General features: G+C 52.8%; 1 long non-coding RNA gene across 1 annotated transcript; it reads left to right on the forward strand.

The window, feature by feature from the left end:
• Window positions 1-2173: 2173 nt before the first annotated feature.
• LOC122463828 lies at window positions 2174-3292 on the forward strand. The gene is made up of 3 exons (XR_006287458.1): window positions 2174-2239; window positions 2346-2476; window positions 3143-3292. It is a non-coding gene; the product is annotated as an uncharacterized LOC122463828 (long non-coding RNA).
• The last annotated feature ends 9257 nt before the right edge of the window (window positions 3293-12549 follow it).

Here is a 12549-nt window from a genome sequence, read left to right on the forward strand (position 1 = left end):
AGAGGAAGGAAGCATCGTTATCCCCAATTTACAGCTAGGGAAACTGAGGCAGATGCAGGGACTCGCCCAAGGTCACCCACCAGAGCAAGGAAGTGAACCTAGATCTCCAGAGTCCCGGCTCAGGGCCATAGCTACCAGCTGCCGAGTCTGTTGTCTACGCTGAGGCCTCGCCTGCTCTAGCCCCTGCTGTGTGCAGATGGGATTTTCCTGAACCCCTTTAGAGACAAAACCTGGATCCAGCTGGCAGTTTTTGGTCCCCCTCTGGGCTTGTCCTGGGCTGTACTGATGCCTAGAGGCTAAAGCTCAATAAAAGGTTCAAACAGCCAGCAGCTGGCCCCAATCCCCTCCCTGCTGGTTCTGTGTCCCCTCTGCTGTGGTTCCATCATGAGGAGCCCTGGCTTTTAGCTAGCACCCGGTCCCCTGCACCCCGACTCCTGGTGTTTCCCAGCCAGGGCTGAGGGCAGAGTGCCTCCTGGGTGGTGCGGCTCCAGCAGAGGGAGACATCACATTAAGGCCCCTTGGCAAGGTCCCAGTTCTGGGCTGACTGGGGGCCGTGGCATAATACAGGTGGCTGGCTGATCTCAGTTACAGTCATGCACCTGGGGTGCCCATCTAGCTGAGAGTGGTCACTTTAGATAAGCTATTACCAGCAGGAGAGTGGGGTGGGAGGAGGTATTGCTTCATGGTCTCTGTGTATATAATGTCTTCTGCAGTTTCCACAGTACGCATCCGATGAAGTGAGCTGTAGCTCACGAAAGCTCATGCTCAAATAAATTGGTTAGTCTCTAAGGTGCCACAAGTCCTCCTGTTCTTTTTGCGAACACAGACTAACACGGCTGCTACTCTGAAACGCATCCTCAGGGTGTTTGTCCTTGCAGTGCCCCTGGGAGGCAGGCAGCGCTCAGATGGGGAAACTGAGGCTCAAAGATGAAGCAAGTTATCCACAGACTCTTGCACAGCAAGGAGTTGAACCCAGGTCCCCCAGGTCAGAGAAACAGGCTGTAACTCCACTGCACTCTCTTCTGCTTCCTAGAATGGCTCAGAAATTGAAGGGCCATAGTGCCACACCCTATGGCTCCACCCCCCAGTAAGTACTGACCTGACAGGCCCCACCCCTTATCCCAGGGTTTACTGGAAAAGCTCATAATTCATTTCCCCCCAGGCAGCAGAGCTGGGCTGAGCTGTGGTGGGGCACGTCTGGGGCGTTTGCTTTCTGGTGCAGTGCTCACTGGTGGTGTAATGAGGGTGAGTTACACTGGGATAAATCTGGCCCAGGAGAGCTGGTGGGAGTGGTGTCTGGCCCTGGCACCAGGGGAATCAAACCCAGCTTAAAATCCAGAGAACTGAAAAACAGCTGCGGGGAGCAGGATCAGCCAGCAAAGCCCTGGCTGCTCGCTTCCTTGGAGGAATGCAGTTCTGGGCTCACGGGAGACCCACGGGAGACCCCTCAGTGGTGGGCGCCAGACGGGATCCAGTGACATCCAGCACTAGCTGTGGTTTGGCAGAAGGCCCTTCGCCCCTCTAGCCTTGTCCATATTCCTCGTGCACCCACCCATGGGTCAGGCGTAGCCTTTGATGTGGCCTCAGCAGACTACCCAGAGGGGGAAATTCACCCTTGTGCACAGGTCCCCCACCCCTGGCTGTTTATTGCATTTGGTTAAATACCAATTGGAGCCAGCTGGGTTCTGAGCTGGGACTAAAGGATCCCGCTCGTTTGGCCCTTTCCAGCCGATCCTGCTTATCCCTTCGTCAACAGCCGTCAGGTCGCTGGGAGAAACGCATTTTGGCCTGTCGATTCCTGCTGAGCCCCCTTGCCTGGCTGTGGTGGGTGACTGGTCACTGAAGCCAGGTGGTGTCTAGTCAGGGAGCCGGGTGCAGCTGGGAGGCTGCCACGCAGCGCAGCTGATGAGCTGGTTGGTGACGGCTGCTTGGTTGGATGTTTCCCTGACCCCTTGTGCAAAGGAAAACCCAACCGTGCCGATGTTCACAAGTGCAGCAGGAGCACGTTGGCCAAGATCCTTTGCAGCTTTCCAGCAGCTCTAGGGCCCTCTATCCACGCCGCAGACACGGCTGCCGTGCTGGCTCAGAGCTGGCCGTTGGGAGGCCGAGTGGGCCCAAGGCAGACTTGCTGCAAACAGCCCTTCTCTACCCTTTGCTCCAGGTGTGCCTCAAGCATGGGAATCCACTAAAAGTGCCCAGTGACCTATCACTGCCGTAAAGTGTCAGCTGCCTGCCTCCGGTGAGTTACTGCTGGATCTGAGTAATCTGCCAGCTCCATCATTGCATAATGTTAGCACGGCAGTTTCCTGATTCTCCACGCCCCCTCGCTTGTATCTCTGCTGCAGATGCTCCTGTGTTTCTGAAGATGGGAAAATCCACCCCGTGGCAACTCCTTGATTTGCCCTTATCACAGCAGGTGAAAGGAGAAGTGATGCAAGTGTGGGAATATCAGCTGCTGGGAGTCCAGCCCTGCTAAGTAACTAAAAGATTTGAATTCAATCTATGGGGAGCTCTGATCTGCGATTTTATTCCACCTGCTTGATAATCTGACATTCAGAGGGCTAATCGGGACATGTGCATTGCCTAGCGCTGCTGGGCGCTGCGTGCTTAAAGTGAGCTGAAAAAGGGGTGTGAGGTGTGGGGGGCGGTCTGTCAAGCCTTTGGTGTTACATGCTTAAAGTGTACTCCTCAGCAAAGCAGCTCAATTTCAATGTGGGGTTAGTTGCTGGATCTGGGACCCCTTGCGAGTCCCCCGCCCCATGTTAAGCACTGGCTGGGAAGTGAAACGGGCCATGGAGGATGGGTGCCGCAGCTGGCATGGCGTTAGGGAAACAGAGTATCAGGGAGCATGTGCCAGGGGATTGCGTAATCTCTGACTGGGTTTTGCTACCAGAGAAAAGCTCTGGAGGCCGTGGGGTATGCCAGGCCACTGGGCAGTCAGTTGCAGGACGGGATGACCCCAAGCAGAGGCTGCTCCAAGGACAGGGAGGTCAATACTAGGACGGTCTGGGGAACAATAAACTCCCTTTAAAAAAAAAATGTCAAAGCTGGTTTGTGTCCCCGTGTTTGACATCAATTGACTTCTCTTTTTAAATTTAAACAAACTTTATTGATTTAATGTTTCTGTTTGTCTTTTTTAAAGGAATGAATTCGTTTTGCATATTTTTTGGACAATTCTCTGCCCCCTAAAAGGCAAAATCAACTCCAGAGTAGGACCCCGAGGGGGCAGCAGCGAGCAAAGTAAGATTAAATCCAAAGCGTGTTGCTTTTCAAAGCCCCACCTACAAACCAAGCCCACCCACTCATGACCTCAGAGTGAGAGATTGGGAACAGCAGCCTGTCCTGATGTCTGTCCCTTTCCGTCTACACTACACAGCGTTTAGCGACATGCCGCTGTCGCCCCAGCCAGGCCGCTACATGTCGGGCAGCGTAGCCACTGTTTGTCAGCTCTCCTGCCGACAGAAAACTTCTACCCCCAACAAGCAGCGTTTGTGTTCTCGGCAGGAGAGCGCTCCTGCTGACAAGGTGCTCCTCACGCTGGCATTTGGCGCGGCAAAACTTTTGTCTTTCGGCCGGGGGTGGGGTGGGGTGGGGAGTTTAACACTCTGAAAAACAAAAGTTTTGTCATTCAATTGGCAGTGTAGACATAGCCTTGCACTCTTTGATCAGTGGTGAAATCATTGGCATTTACTTTGTCATCACTAGGTTTCAGGGTAAACATCCCCATTGACGTGAAAGGGACACCACATCCCTCTCAGAGATACTGCTTTAAACTGGCCACAGACTCAGGCAGATGTCACTGCATCGGTTATATATGGTCACACTGAAGAGATGGTATTTTTGCATCCTGAAGAACTGGAGAGAGACGCATTTAAAAAAAATTTTTTTTATCCTGAAAGCAGAAAAAGCAGCCACCAGAAAACAGCCCCAGATGAATGAACTGGGATTTCTGCAGACTTGTGCTTATTACTGAATTGTGACGTAGGCCGGGAAGATGGCAGGTGGCGGGGAAAGCCTGTGGAGTCAGACTGTGGCTAGTCCCCCTTTGGTTTGTTGTGGCTGCCTCTAGCTCTAAGGGCTTGTGATGCTTTCACCTAGGTGCACCTGGGCTGATGAGAAACAGCCACCATCGAACGGCAAGCAGGAAACTGGAGGAGCTGCTGACTCTGCTATAAGCTCCTTTCGCTCCCAGACACGCAGAGATCCTGACCAGTGGCCCAGAGACGGGGTCCGTGACTGCAAAGCACCCTCTGGCCACAGTGCAGGCACCCGCTTCAAAGAGAGCTCAGCTGGGGTTCTCGAGTGGCCCTTTCACCCCGATCGCTCGAGCGGCTTTTTAAACATTTATGCTGCATGATTCCATTAAATAAACCGGCCGGCTCACCCATTGTGCTCTGCCTCTCTGGGAAAACATCCAATAGGCCAAAGCTCAGCCCGGTTTAATAGCAGAGAGAGAAGAAGGCTGACCTGCAGCCATCTGCTATCCTCGCCCTGGACTCCTTCCACACAAAGCTTTGCTGATGCCCTGCAATCCTGACCCGCAGCCCCCCTACCATGCCCGCTAGCTCAGTCTTAAACTCCCGATAACACTCAGTGCATTGCAAGCCTGGCCTGAGGCCCCCCCCGGCGGGTGAACTAAGCCCACTCAGTTACCCCAACTTGAGTGGCATCTTTGCAGCACCAGCCGTTACCTGCTACGGTGTTGGATCATATTAAAGAAGTTCTGTATTAAAATCACAAATGAGTTTGATTCCCCATAGTTTAAATTTCAGGATATTACTAATTAAGAGGTCTCTTGGTTTTTGGTACTGTTTCTCTCCCTCTATGTGTGAAACTTGCAAGCTGCTAATTGCGTTAGTACATTCTAAGACAGAGTCTGTTCTCAAAGCAATTCACCCAGAGAGAGACTCAAAGCAATACTCTGTTACAACAGAAACAGCACCCAGAGACTCCCCGCCCTTTTTTTGTATTAACAATTGTGATTAAAATAGAGATAGAGGATGTATGTGGATGGATGCTTGGTGTGGATAATAACTGAATGTTCAGGGAGGTGCCAGCCTAAGAATCCAGTGTCCATCGGCAGAAGAAGGCGTCAAGTGGAAATAACCAGAGGACCCCGGAGGACAGACTGGAATCCACCCAACAGCATCAAGGATGGGAGAACCAAAGAACAAGATAACATCTGGCAGCACGGAGCCATCAGGAATGTGCCATCTGCTGACTGATTCAGCAACAGCATGATGAAGCAATTCCCATAGACTGGCATCGGAAGAAATTCCTATAAAAATGGACTCTAGAAAGTGAGAACTTTGAGGTCTGATTCTGCAAACCAACTTCCAGGAGCATCAGATGAGCATCTGACAAGGCCCTGCTCCGTCCTCATGTCCAGGCCACCTGGCCAGTCGCTTGGCATGAGCAACTCTAAGGCTGGTAACTATGATAACAACCTTGCAGAACGTGTATGTGTGTGTGTGTGTGTTTGTGTGTATGAATGAATGTGTGAATAAATATGAAATTGAATGGAATGTTATAGCTATAGCTAACTGCTTACTGAAAAGAAGTACTTGTGGCACCTTAGAGACTAACAAATTTATTTGAGCATAAGCTTTCGTGAGCTACAGCTCACTTCATCCGATGATGTAGCTCACGAAAGCTTATGCTCAAATAAATTTGTTAGTCTCTAAGGTGCCACAAGTACTCCGTTTCTTTTTGCGAATACAGACTAACACGGCTGCTACTCTGATAACTGCTTACTATGATTCTTTGTATATTCACAATAAATGTGGTATTTTGCCTTTTCCCCTTTAATAAGATCCTGCTGGTTTTTATTTTATTGGTATAACAACGGCCAGCACAGAGAATGGTGAACTCCTGGCACTCATGTATGAACTCAGATTTCAAAGAGGGGTTTTTTTGGAGGGGGAAGAGAGGGAATTTGGGGTCAGTAGGGAATTGTCTGGAGGGCTTTCACCTTCCTCTGCAGCAGGAGGTGTTTGGCACCTGCTGGGATTGTCTGGGCAAGTCCATTCTCTGCCACGGCAGGGGCCTGGGGCCCTGGTGCCCCGCTGGGCTTGTCGACCCCGGAAATGCTACAGCGGCGCTACCGAGGCCGGTACGAGGTATTTTCCCTTCGACGCAGGAAATCCACCTCCCCGGGAGTTGGTAAATTCTCCTGTGGACCCAGCGCTGTCAACAAGCAAGGTAGGGTCGGTATAGCCTCGATTTTTCACACCTCTGAGCACCGGTGCTGTCCCGATGTAAGTTGCCAGCATAGTGCCAAGGTCCTGTTCTCCACGGAGGGGTAACCGGGGAAAGGGCCGTGCTACAGGGGAGGTTGGCGAGCCAGGGCCCGTCTGGCCTGTGACCGCTGTGCTATTCCGGTCTCCTCTTGCTCTGTGTCTGTAGCAGCCCGGGGACCTTTCCGAGAGCTGGGACAGCGAGACGTAGCCTGTATCGCCCCCTGGTGCCCCAACGGCCACTGGCAACGCGAGCGATGCTCAAACTCTGTTCTGCTTGGTCGCTGGCCCGGTCCAGCCGCAGCCCCCCGCTGCCGGGAAGACTGTCAACCACACCACATCCCGAGGTGGCTCCGGCAAGGTGTGATGTGTGGTCAGTAGCAGGACAGACACCTGGGGCTGTGTTACTGGAAGGTAGCGTGGTCCCGCCGCAGCTAGGGTGGTAAGCACCGGGTTATAGGCAACCACGGGCCCCACCAATATTCTGGAAAGCAGGCCCAGACCCTCCCCCACAGTGTTTACACCAGGGGCACAACCAGAATTGTGCTAAGGAGGGACCCAGGTTACCTGCCCAGCTGCCCCAAATTTGAGTGGTGGTGTGACCTGGTGCACGGAGTCATAATGCTGCTCAAATTTGGCCTGGCTGCCCCTCCATTGTGCCATGCCTACCTGGGAGGCTTTGCCCCCTTGCCCCACCCCAGACCCTCAAGTTTAGGGGCTCTACCCCTTCCACCCCCATTGGGGGCTTGACCTCATCCAAAACATTTACAAACCTGGTGCCTATGGCTGGGGCAGTGGACATGGGTTCTATTCCCAGCTCTGCCATGGACAAGCTGCATGATCTTGGACAAGTCACTGCCCTGCTCTGTGCCTCAGTTTCCCCTCCTTTGAGCTCTTCAGGGAAGGGCATGTCTCTCACTGTGTCTGTGCAGCACCTAACACAATGGGGCCCTGAGCTCTGTTAGGTTTCCTAGGCGTTTAAGATACATAATAACATTATCATATTCCTGTCTTGGATTTTCAGCCTCACCACATGGTGTTAATGCTGGGGGCGAGTGGGGCTGGGGGAAGAGCACAGGGGACTGTGTTCGATTTCCCTAGGGGTTGGGTGGATTTTATGTGGCCAAGTGTTAAATTAACCCTCCCCCACACCCAGGAAGCCTTCCTAGGCTTAAATTGCCTCTACTAGAGTAGCTGGATAATTTTAATGACCCCCTTGCTGGCCTCCCCACACCAGTTGTAGCTGCTTGGATCATCTCATTTCATGCTCCAGTGCGTCAGCTGATCCTCACAGAGGCCAGGGAGGGAAACGTCGCCTGGTGCACAGAACGGCACAGCTGGCTCTTTGCGGGCTGCTCCCACCCTGCCATCCACAGAAGCTGCCCCTGGAGCGAAGGCCCCTCCTGCACTGCGGCTGCGCAAAGCCAGCGGGAACACCTCCTCTCCACCCGGCCCCAATTCCCCACCTGCGGATTTGAGTCCCTGTGGACGTCAGATGCTCAGGACGAGCTTCCTCTGGCAGAGGAAGATGCTGGCTAAGCCACTGGCCCCAAAAGAGGATACTACAGCCTACTACTGCTACTCATGGGATGGCAGCATTGCCTAGTGGGTACAGCATGGGACTGGACTTTTACACACCTGGGTTCTATTCCCAGCTCTGCCACTGACCTGCTGGGTTATCTTAGGCAAGTCACTACCTCGCCCCATGCCTCAGTTTCCCCATCTATAAAATGGGGATAATGATACTGGCCTGCTTTGCAAAGCGCTTTGAGCTCCACGGCTGGAGAGCTGGGGGTTTGTATTCCTACAGCTAATAGAGCTACTCCTTGGGCTCAAGAGGCAGAGTGGTCCGTGAGTGCTGAGGAAGCCTGGAGGTGGTCATTACTGCACAGCCAGAGGGCTTTCAGAGAGAAGGGACTTGGAGCTGGAAGTCCCGGCCCTGGTCACTTCCTCGGCAGAGGGTGAGTGGGGTGGATACAACCAGTCTAGTTAAACACCAAGCAAAGAGCAGTTTCCACTTAAAGCTGTCACCGTCCATAGTCTAGAGAAGCTGAGCACTGAAAGGACTTGCAGGTTGGAAGGCGCCCCCCACTCCCACCCCCCGGAGAGGTGGGCACGCTCCATTCCCCAGGAACAGGGAGGAATCAACCCCTTTGGCTGCAGGTTACCGGGACTAGAGAGGCTGGTCACACCTGGGGCTGATCCGGGAGGTGTGTGTGTGGGGGGGGGGGGGGGGGGGAGGGGGGAGTTTGTTGCTGTTGTTGTTATGAACAGTTTAGCAGCTCATTTAGCACAGAGACAAAAAGGGGCCTTTCCGCTCCGCAAGCCAGCCCTGGGAGTCACAAACGTGCTCCCAGTTCTTGTCCTAAGACAACCAGGGTATGTCTACACTACGGAATAAGGTCGAATTTATAGAAGTCGGTTTTTTAGAAATCGGTTTTATATATTCGAGTGTGTGTGTCCCCACAGAAGTGCATTAAGTGCATTAACTCGGCGGAGTGCTTCCACAGTACCGAGGCTAGAGTCGACTTCCGGAGCGTTGCACTGTGGGTAGCTATCCCACAGTTCCCGCAGTCTCCGCTGCCCATTGGAATTCTGGGTTGAGATCCCAATGCCTGATGGGGCTGAAACATTGTCGCGGGTGGTTCTGGGTACATATCGTCAGTCCCCCCTTCCCTCCCTCCCTCCCTCCGTGAAAGCAAGGGCAGACAATCGTTTCGCGCCTTTTTTCCTGAGTTACCTGTGCGGACGCCATACCACCGCAAGCATGGAGCCCGCTCAGGTAACCGTCACCGTATGTCTCCTGGGTGCTGGCAGACGTGGTTCTGCATTGCTACACAGTAGCAGCAACCCCTTGCCTTGTGGCAGCAGACGGTACAATACGACTGGTAGCCGTCCTCGTCATGTCCGAGGTGCTCCTGGCCACGTCGGCTGGGAGCGCCTGGGCAGACATGGGCGCAGGGACTAAATTTTTGGTGACTTGACCAGGTCATTCTCTTTAGTCCTGCAGTCAGTCCTATTGAACCGTCTTATGGTGATCAGGCAGGCAATACGGATTGCTAGCAGTCGTATTGTACCGTCTTCTGCCGGGCAGGCAAGAGATGACGATGGCTAGCAATCGTATTGTACCATCTTCTGCCAGGCAGGCAAGAGATGAGGATGGCTAGCAGTCATATTGCACCATCTTCTGCCGGGCAGGCAAGAGATGAGGATGGCTAGCAGTCGTACTGTACCATCTTCTGCCGAGCAGCCATGAGATGTGGATGGCATGCAGTCCTTCTGCACCGTCTGCTGCCAGCCAAAGATGTAAAAGATAGATGGAGTGGATCAAAACAAGAAATAGACCAGATTTGTTTTGTACTCATTTGCCTCTTCCCCTGTCTAGGGGACTCATTCCTCTAGGTCACACTGCAGTCACTCACAGAGAAGGTGCAGCGAGCTAAATCTAGCCATGTATCAATCAGAGGCCAGGCTAACCTCCTTGTTCCAATAAGAACAGTAACTTAGGTGCACCATTTCTTATTGGAACCCTCCATGAACTCCTGCCTGAACTACTCCTTGATTTAAAGCCACCCCCTTTGTGGATTTTAGCTCCCTGAAGCCAACCCTGTAAGCCGTGTCGTCAGTCGCCCCTCCTTCCGTCAGAGCAACGGCAGACAATCATTCCGCGCCTTTTTTCTGTGCGGACGCCATACCAAGGCAAGCATGGAGTCCGCTCAGCTCACACTTTGGCAATTAGGAGCACATTAAACACCACACGCATTATCCAGCAGTATATGCAGCACCAGAACCTGGCAAAGCGCTACCGGGCGAGGAGGCGACGTCAGCGCGGTCACGTGAGTGATCAGGACATGGACACAGATTTCTCTGAAAGCATGGGCCCTGCCAATGCATGCATCATGGTGCTAATGGGGCAGGTTCATGCTGTGGAACGCCGATTCTGGGCTCGGGAAACAAGCACAGACTGGTGGGACCGCATAGTGTTGCGGGTCTGGGACGATTCCCAGTGGCTGCGAAACTTTCGCATGCGTAAGGGCACTTTCATGGAACTCTGTGACTTGCTTTCCCCTGCCCTGAAGCGCATGAATACCAAGATGAGAGCAGCCCTCACAGTTGAGAAGCGAGTGGCGATAGCCCTGTGGAAGCTTGCAACGCCAGACAGCTACCGGTCAGTTGGGCAAATCTGGAGTTTGGAGTGGGCAAATCTACTGTTGGGGCTGCTGTGATGCAAGTAGCCCACGCAATCAAAGATCTGCTGATATCAAGGGTAGTGACCCTGGGAAATGTGCAGGTCATAGTGGATGGCTTTGCTGCAATGGAATTCCCTAACTGTGGTGGGGCCATAGACGGAACCCATATCCCTATCTTGGCACCGGAGCACCAAGCCGGCGAGTACATAAACCGCAAGGGGTACTTTTCAATAGTGCTGCAAGCTCTGGTGGATCACAAGGGACGTTTCACCAACATCAACGTGGGATGGCCGGGAAAGGTACATGACGCTCGCATCTTCAGGAACTCTGGTCTGTTTCAAAAGCTGCAAGAAGGCACTTTATTCCCAGACCAGAAAATAACTGTTGGGGATGTTGAAATGCCTATATGTATCCTTGGGGACCCAGCCTACCCCTTAATGCCATGGCTCATGAAGCCATACACAGGCAGCCTGGACAGTAGTCAGGAGCTGTTCAACTACAGGCTGAGCAAGTGCAGAATGGTGGTAGAATGTGCATTTGGACGTTTAAAGGCGCGCTGGCGCAGTTTACTGACTCGCTTAGACCTCAGCGAAACCAATATTCCCACTGTTATTACTGCTTGCTGTGTGCTCCACAATATCTGTGAGAGTAAGGGGGAGACGTTTATGGCGGGGTGGGAGGTTGAGGCAAATCGCCTGGCTGCTGGTTACGCGCAGCCAGACACCAGGGCGGTTAGAAGAGCACAGGAGGGCACGGTACGCATCAGAGAGGCTTTGAAAACCAGTTTCATGACTGGCCAGGCTACGGTGTGAAAGTTCTGTTTGTTTCTCCTTGATGAAACCCCCCGCCCCTTGGTTCACTCTACTTCCCTGTAAGCTAACCACCCTCCCCTCCTCCCTTCGATCACCGCTTGCAGAGGCAATAAAGTCATTGTTGCTTCACATTCATGCATTCTTCATTCATTCATCACACAAACAGGGGGATGACTACCAAGGTAGCCCAGGAGGGGTGGTGGAGGAGGGAAGGAAAATGCCACACAGCACTTTAAAAGTTTACAACTTTAAAATTTATTGAATGACAGCCTTCTTTTTTTTGGGCAATCCTCTGTGGTGGAGTGGCTGGTTGGCCGGAGGCCCCCCCACCGCGTTCTTGGGCGTCTGGGTGTGGAGGCTATGGAACTTGGGGAGGAGGGCGGTTGGTTACACAGGGGCTGTAGTGGCAGTCTGTTCTCCAGCTGCCTTTGCTGCAGCTCAACCATACACTGGAGCATACTGGTTTGGTCCTCCAGCAGCCTCAGCATTGAATCCTGCCTCCTCTCATCACGCTGCCGCCACATTCGAGCTTCAGCCCTCTCTTCAGCCCGCCACTTACTCTCTTCAGCCCGCCACCTCTCCTCCCGGTCATTTTGTGCTTTCCTGCAGTCTGACATTATTTGCCTCCACGCATTCGTCTGTGCTCTGTCAGTGTGGGAGGACAGCATCAGCTCGGAGAACATTTCATCTCAAGTGCGTTTTTTTTTCTTTCTAATCTTCACTAGCCTCTGGGAAGGAGAAGATCCTGTGATCATTGAAACACATGCAGCTGGTGGAGAAAAAAAAAGGGACAGCGGTATTTAAAAAGACACATTTTATAAAACACTGGTTACACTCTTTCAGGGTAAACCTTGCTGTTAACATTACATACATAGCACATCTGCTTTCGTTACAAGGTCGCATTTTGCCTCCCCCCACCGCGTGGCTACCCCCTCAACCCTCCCCCCTCCCTGTGGCTAACAGCGGGGAACATTTCTGTTCAGCCGCAGGCAAACAGCCCAGCAGGAATGGGCTCCTCTGAGTGTCCCCTGAAGAAAAGCACCCTATTTCAACCAGGTGACCATGGATTATATCTCACTCTCCTGAGGATAACACAGAGAGAGAAAGAACGGATGTTGCTTGAACGCCAGCAAACATACACTGCAATGCTTTGTTGTACAATGATTCCCGAGTACGTGTTACTGGCCTGGAGTGGTAAAATGTCCTACCATGAAGGACGCAATAAGTCTGCCCTCCCCAGAAACCTTTTGCAAAGGGTTTGGGAGTATATCCAGGAGAGCCGCGAATGCCAGGGCAAAGTAATCCTTTCAC

Source organism: Chelonia mydas, chromosome 25 (assembly GCF_015237465.2).
Source record: "Chelonia mydas isolate rCheMyd1 chromosome 25, rCheMyd1.pri.v2, whole genome shotgun sequence".
Classification (NCBI taxonomy): domain Eukaryota; kingdom Metazoa; phylum Chordata; order Testudines; family Cheloniidae; genus Chelonia; species Chelonia mydas.